The following is an 8,760-nucleotide window of genomic DNA, read 5'->3' as shown; positions in this document are numbered from 1 at the left end:
AGCCGGTAATTAAATTTGAACAAAACCGTGGCCATTAAACAGCGGCGGTTTCAAACCACTGAACATTTCGTGTGGATCACGGTTGTCCAGATCGCGGTGGTTTAAAACCACCACTAAACATTGCGACGTAAATTGCCGGGTTTTGTGGCGGTTGTACCAACGGTTCCTGAGAACCGCCGCAAAATCATATAACCACCCCCTAATAGGCGACACTTAACAAACCGCTGGAATCCAGTTTCGCGGCGGCTTAAAACCGCCGCAAATCACTCCAATAACTGCCGCTATTTCCCGCTTCCTTTGTAGTGACCGCAACCTCAGCTCCAAGCCACTTTCGCAGTAACCACAGCAACTCTAATCGCGATATACAACAACCGAAACTCAATCTTATAACAATTTGCACCACAAACCTCAGCGTGAGATAACAGAACAGTAACTTAAGAGCTTTCAAATAAAAAACGCTTACCGAAACGAAGAAAGAACGGATGAACTGAACGGCAGTAGCTCCGGTGTGGTTCCGGTGGCGGCAACTCGCGATAACTCCTAGCACAAACAGCCTCAGCTCAACTCTCATGGTAAAGGTGAACTTTAACGGATAAGGAAGCTGAAGACGGGTTAGCGCTTACCAAACGACACCGGCTTCAATGGCGGTTTTCAGCGGCCGCAGCAGCAACGTGGAGCTCCAGGGGTGGATCTAGCAGTGACGGCTCCTCAACGGTGACACACTCCACGGTGGCAGCTCCCTCGCGCGCGTCTCTCTCCCTCTCGCGAACGGCGACGGCGTCTGGCAGCAGGGAGGACGAACGGCGACGGCGACTTCTCCTCCTCGCACAACTCTCTCTCCATTTATGGTCTTCCTCGCAACGGTGATGGGTCGAGACGGACGGATCGGCGGTGACGGGTCGAGATGGACGGATTGGCGGTGACGGGTCAGACCCGCGCCTCTTCTTCCCATGGTTGAGCTCTCTCACGCTCGTTCTTCCTCTCTCTTCCCTCTGCCCTGAACGACGCCGATGGCGTCCTTCTTTCTCGGCAACAAGGACGACGGCTACAAGCCTGCGACCCTTTCACTCGCGAGCCATCCCTCTTCGTCGGCGTTGGTGGCAACAGCGGGATAGATTCGACGGCAGGGCACGGTGGCGCGGCGGCGAGGCGTGGTGGCAACGCCATTCCTCCCTCCGGATCTCCCTTCCCTGATTTCCCCCTTCTCCCTTTCTTTCTTTTACTTTGCAGCTACTGCTGCTGTGTTGTTAGGTGTGTTGCTTGCTGCTAGGCCTTGGGGGGGGGGAACGGGTAACTGGGTGAGGGTTTCAGGGTTAGGGTTGAAAATTAGGGTTTGAGTAGAAATTAAGTTTTAAGGTAATTTGGTCATTTCAAATAAAAATAGGAATAATATAATAATTAGAAATAATTTTTAATCCAACAATAATAATGTATAAAAATACTATTTGTTCATCAATTTCACAAATTATTTTTAATAAAATGTTCAAATCCAAAAACTAGAAATAATATACTTAATTTCTTCATTTTCCAAAACAGCAGTATTAATATTTAAAATATTAATTATTTAATTCAAATCATATAAAATTCTTATTATTTCATAACTATCAACTTTATGATTTAAATATAGAAAATAATTCAATAATTGTAAAATTGGATAATAATCTTAATTTATTTCAAATTCAATTAATCAAAACTTGCTTTAATTATCTTTAATAAAGAAATTTCTGACATTAAAATTACAAAAATATTGAATTTAAAATAAGCTCATGATAACCTTTTTTCAAAAGTTTTGGGCTTACAATTAGCTAGATTCTCTAATTTAATAATAAATAATTATATATGACTGTAACATAATTTGTATAATTTATATTTAATATAATTTATAACAAATTAGAATATTATATTTTTTCTAATAATATAATCATATACTTTTTTACTATTAATTGATTTAAAATATTATTACACGTATTTTAATTTTAATAATATATAAATATTAATATACACATTCCTTCCATAAATATAATTTTTCTAAGATTAGAAAAAATTATTAATTAATGATATAATAAAGAGCATCTAAATAGAATCATATCCAATACATTAGAAAATAAACTCTCAAATTAAGTACCTAAAACAAACTATAATCACAAGATTTTCAACAATGAAAAATTTGAAATATTATTTTTTTCAATATTCAATTTTAAAATTATGCTTAATAGACTAACATATTTATCCGTTCGTTAGAGTCTATACATTTAATTTTAATTCTTTTAAAATTAGAAAATAAATTATTAATTAATGATATAGTAAGTTAATTCTCTAATTTAAAAGCAAATAATTATGTACAATTATAATATAATTTGTATAATTTATATTTAGTATAATTAATAATAAATTAAAATATTATTTTTTTCTAATAATATAATTATATAGGTTGATATGATTAATTGATTTAAAATATTAATACATAGATTTTAACTTTAATAATATATAAATATTATCGTTCTCATAATCATATATTAATATGCGCATTCCTTCCGTAAGTATAGTGCTCTTAAAATTAGAAAAAAAAATTATTAATTAATAATATAATAAAAAATATCAAAATAAAATCATACTCAATACATCAAAAAATAAAATTTTAAAGTAACTACTTAAAACCAACTAATTACAAAATTTTAATAATAAAAAAATTTAATTTTTTTTTCAATATTCAATTTTAAAATTATGTTTAATAGACTAACATATTTACCTTTGAATTAAAGTCGATCCATTTAATTTTAATACTTTTAAAATTATAAAATAAATTATTAATTAATTATATAATGATTTGATTCACTAATTTAAGAACAAATATTTATTAAGTACGATGTAGTATAATTTTATAATTTATGTTTAGTATAATTAAAAATAAATTAAAATCTTATTTTTTTCTAATAATATAATCATAAGGTTGCTACTATACCAATAGTTGATTTAAAATATTAATACATATATAAATGTTAACTTTAATTAATAATATATAAATAATATCTTTTTCATAATCATGTATTAATGTATACGTTTCTTCTGTAAGTTTAATGCTTTTAAGATTAGAAAAAATAATTAATTAATAATATAATAAAGGATATTAAAATAAAATCATACATAATACATCAAGAAACATAATATCAAAATAATTACCTAAAACAAACTAACCATCAGATTTCTAATAGTAAAAAAATTTGAAAATTAGAGTATATATATTTATTCTCAAATTCAATTTAAAAATTATATTTAATAGACTAACATATTTATTCTTTAATCAGAGTATATATATTTAATATAATAATGTTAAAATTAAGAAATAAATTATTAATTAATGATATAATAATTTAATTTTCTAATTTAAAAACATATAATTATGTATAATTATAGTATAATTTGTATAATTTAAGTTTATATAATTAGTATTAAATTAGATGTTATCTTTCTCCTAATAATATAATCACATATAAATATCCTTGATTATTAAATAATACAAATATTTTAATTTTAATAATATATAAATATTATCTTTTTTGTAACAATATATTAATATCCTTAATAATTATTAAATATTAGTTATTAATATTATATAATATATTGATATACATAAAGTATTATGTAAAACACGTATTTACTATTTAGAGCACTTTTTTTTATATACACAATTAGTATTATTGACAAAGAAATATTATTATTATTTTAAATGATTCAATTTTATATTATTAATAGATTGAAAGTATATTAAAATGATATGACATATTATTGTATAAGCATTTGTTTTCCACTCAATTATTTGGATATATTACTGATAAAATAAATCATAAATAATAAAAAATAGAATTTAAAATTTAAAAAATAAATATTACATATTTAAATTAAATAGAATTAATTAATAAAGTGATATCAACTTTTAAATTTTTTTAAAATTAAACTAATTAAATCCTAATATTAGAATTAAGCTATTTAAATAATATCTAAGTTATTCAATTCTAGATCTTCGATGCATATATATTAGGATCATTACTAATAAAAATAGTTTGATCGGGTTGAATATATAAAATTTATGCAAATTCAGACTATCTTTTTGTTAAATAAGTATTATCATCTATTATCCATATGATGCATTGTAAATGATTTAAAAAATAATTTTGCTATAAGGACAAAAGATAAAATTAAGTAAAAATACTCATTATATAATTCAAAGACTAAAAATAAGGTTGGATTCATAAAAGAATGATAAATTTTTAATTGAAAAGGATGAATTTTGATTTAAAAAACGAAGAATATATTATTATTATTATTGTATGAAATAGTTAAGCAGGAAAAAATAAAACAAAAAATTTTGACTCTAGAATTTACACAAGAATCATTGTAATTATTAAATAGATATGATATAAAATATTATGGTTATATATTGACAATTAAATTTTATCATAATTAATTATTAAATATAAATAATATAAGCAAATCCTTCAGAAAATTGTTTGTAAATAGTGCACAAGATTCAAATTTGATTTCTCCATTCTCCTCCATCCTCCTCCATCGACTCATGTATACCAAATCATGATTAAGTATATGCGTGTTAAACTGTTGTAACACTTGATGAGTATACATGTTATTGTTAAGCTAATGTTTTTACTATATTTTTTTTTGCCCATTTAAATTTGACTGCAACTTGCTTATGGTTGGATGAAGTTTTATGATGAGATAAAGGCGATTCTTGGTAGAATGGTGAAACACAAAGTCTTTGGTTTCAAATAAAAAAATAGTTTTTTTTGTTCAAGTTTATCATGAGAAAAATATGTATTTTGTTTACTTATGTTTATTATTTATTTGATTTGGTAACTTAGTAAGTATGTTAATTGGCACTTAAAACACATTTCTATTTACCTGCAATACATATTATTGGCTTATTCTCCCTATATTGATTAAATTGAATTTAAATATTTAAATATTATTAGTGTGTGCTATACATCCTTCAACTGTATGTCATATAAATATAAGAAAAGTAAAAAATATATTTCTTTAGATATAGAAAAAGAGAATCTAAGAAAAACTCAATAAGGTATTGCTTTAGGTATTCGAAAAAGACAACCGCAAATAAATTTAGACAAGTGTTTCTTTAGGTATATGAAAAAACAACCAGAAAAATTTATACAAGTGTAGCTTTAGGTATTTGAAAAGGTAACTTAAAAAATCTGGATAAGTGTTGCTTTATGTATTAGAAAATACAACTCGTCAAAATTGTTGTCATAAAGTCTTTATTAAAGCATTGTGTTTGGGTCCTCTAAGAGTAGGGTTGGGGAGGAGGCCTCGAAGGCCATTAGCCCATTAGGGATTTTTTGTTTTTTTTTTTAATTCAAAACCGTCGTTTCACTGCCATCATGGCAGGAATTGGTCCAACTCAGCTTTCCGATGACAAATTATGGACAGAAAGTGTCTTAGGAACTACTTTGAGTCTCGGAATGTAACTTCGAGGACAAAGTAATTAACTATTAACTTCAGGGACCATTTTAAGGCTCTAGTGCAACTTCCAAGACAACTTTAAAACTTAACTCGTAAAATATATGGACACATGGTTTCTTGGTAAATATAACTTAAGGTATTTAGTTTTGTTTTCTATCAATTTTTTTATCAAATGCTAACACCATAAGACAGAACATTGAAATATACGAACATATGATTTTCTGTTTAGTTTAATATAATTCAACACATTTAGTTTCGTACGTTATAAGTTTTTTCTATCATATGCGAACATGATAGGACAGAACAATACAATTAGACATCCTATAACATTCCTTGAAAAGAAGGTTATTTCCATAGTAGAATTCCTACGTGTCATTCACCAAGTTAATTCTCACGAACTCTTTCTAATGTGCCTCCTAATACATATGGTCCATTCCCAAAACTACTCATTTTCATGCATTTTCTTTTGTTCATTTCACAATCCAATTATGTCTACTGTTACTTTATTTCAAATTTTTTAAATTTTAAAATTTTTCAAATTCATCATAATATGCAATGTCCATCATTTTCGTTATCACTCCATTTTTTGTTTCTCTTCCTCCTCTTCTCCTTCGGTTCTTTTTCATCTTCAGTTCTTCCACTTTTGTCTTTCTCCTCTTCTTCAGTTCATTTTTTCGTTCACCGATTCTGTTCTTCTTCTAATTCTTATTGTTCCTAATCCAAGTGGGATGTGGAGATTATAAAGTTTGTGTATGCACCAAGGTAGAGGATGTCGTTATACAATGTTACTGTACCTGATGGCTCCAACCTTTAGGGGAGTAGTCGCATTGGAGGCAACGCCAGCGGTGGTGGTAGGATTACGGTGGTGGATGAGGTGGTGACTGCTATGGTGGTGGAGGATGGTGGTCGCAGTAATTGCGGTGGAGTTCGTGGTAGTTATCGATGTTGTAATGATGGATGTGGAGAAAGAAGCGGCGGAAGTAGGGTGGCAAGCAAGGAAGCCCGTTCCACCCTGCCAGAAGCCCGCCCTTTGGTGGGCTGACCCGCCCCGCCCTGCCTAGTGAGGCGATTCCAGAATCCCAGCCCATCCCGCCTAACGGCGGGCCGGCGGGCTAAGCCCGCTAAAAATTCTCTTTTTATATTTTTATTTTTAACTATTAAATAATATATATATAAAGGCATAAAAAATCTCTTCTGTTTTTTACTTTTAACTATTATAATTTTTAAAAGTATAAACAAATTATAATTTTTATATTCACAAACATTAAAGTCTTTGTAGTTATAAATATCTAATAAACATAATTATAAACCAAGTTTTCATCCAAAACATAATTATAAATATTGTCTCTAAAACAAAATAAACATAATCTAAAACACTCAATTTTCATCTTCATTCTCTTGTAAGTTGGGTTGGGGGAAGTTGGGTTTTGGCAAAAAAAATTGTAAAAATACCCCTTGTCAAAAAAATACTAAGCCCAGCGAGAAAGCCTGCCCCGCCCCGTCAAAGCCCGCCAAAACCCGCAATTTAAGTGGTGCGGGTTAGGCGGACTTTTGCTATTTGTCGGTCCCAATTTTTCAACCCAGTCCGCCTTTTTTGGCGGGTTACACGGGCCGGTCCGGCGGGTTTAGGCCCGTTTGCCATCCTGAACAAAGTAGATCACTGGAAAGTAGTGAGTGGCAACCATAAAGAGTACATGCAGTGAGTCTATGAAAGCAGAGAACACAACAACGACAACCAGAACAGAGCTGCAGATCTAACCGGCGGCCAAAGCAGATTTGCATGGTTGTGATTTGTTATGTTTTAATTAATTAAATTGATAAATTATCTAAATGATTATTATTTGTTTAATTTGCAAATTTTATTGTTTCAAAATTTAAATTTTGAACTGAAAATTGATTTAAAAGAATTATTTGTGTATGTTTATTTTCATTATCCTCACAGATCATGTTTTTCAATTTTTTCTTCTCATTACTCTTGCTCTCGCTCTTTAATACCGTAGCGACAGTATTCGAGGGCAAAATCAAATCAGTGAGTCTCGCGATTAGTTTGTGATTTTTGGGTATTTTGTCATAGTAATGGTTTTTGAACTGGTTGCGATTATGGTTTTGTTGCGAATAGAGTTGTGATTTAATTTTCAGTTTGATGCCTATGTACTCTGGGTTGTTGAAAACTATGGCTTTTGTTTTAAACAGATGCAAATCTTCATGAAAGCCTTCCAAGATAGACTATCACCCTAGAGGTTGAAATTAAAATTCCGATACGATTGATAATGTCGAGGCTAAAATTCAGAAAAAAGAAGGAATCTCTCCTGACCAGCAAAGGCTAATTTTTGTTGGAAAACAACTTGAAGATGGTAGAAACAGATGGTAGAACCCTTGCCATCTACAACATTCATCCAAACTATACTAATGTGTGGCATTAATTAAGTTAAAACTTCAGATGATATAATTTTTTTTTGTCTGATTTTTACAGGATGATTGTACTTATATTTCCTTTTTATTCTCAGTTCCTTATCCACCTGCTGAAATTTTGGCAGTTGCAAGCAAAAAGGGAAAGTATTTGTTAATTATTTCATGGTAACTTAATTATTACATTAGATGTCATTAATTGTTGAACATTGCTTAGAAGTTAGAACCCATTCAACGCCTGAGCATTTATTGGTCATTGGGAGACTGTTGATTTTCTTTTTTCACTCCTTCTTTTTTAGGAAATTAACAACCGAGATATCGGGACTTCAATATTGAAAGGAAGATCTTGAATTGAATATAAAAAGATATGTGAATTCAACTTGATGATTTCTTTTTATTTCTTTCTCCTATATAATTAGTTACTACCTCTAATGTATCTAAATATTAGTTTGTCCGAACTGGTAGCTATTTTGAAAAGTAGAAAGTATATTTATCTGTGTTATTATGAGCTGTATTTACTGTACTCAATTACTCATGAACTAAATGAATTCAATGCTAGAAAGAAACCTGTGATTTTGTAACGAGGGAGTAACAATCTGGTGTAATTTTGTAACTATACTACTAACAATTTATATATACATTTATTGGTTTTTTTTATTCTTCATTTATTGATATGACTTATATATTTTCAATATAAATACAAGTTATTTTTGTCCCACTTTCCTTTCACATGATTATATTATGCATTCTATCATAGTTTTTTCTTGATGTGCATGTATATTTAAATACCCACCTTTCCATCAATATTTTATGAATATCAACAAGGAAAAGTATAGGAAACCAAGAATAAATCTGGAAACT

Source organism: Arachis hypogaea, chromosome 13 (assembly GCF_003086295.3).
Source record: "Arachis hypogaea cultivar Tifrunner chromosome 13, arahy.Tifrunner.gnm2.J5K5, whole genome shotgun sequence".
Classification (NCBI taxonomy): Eukaryota; Viridiplantae; Streptophyta; class Magnoliopsida; order Fabales; family Fabaceae; genus Arachis; species Arachis hypogaea.
The sequence above is the reverse complement of the archived record's forward strand: the minus strand, read 5'-3'. Positions refer to the sequence as shown.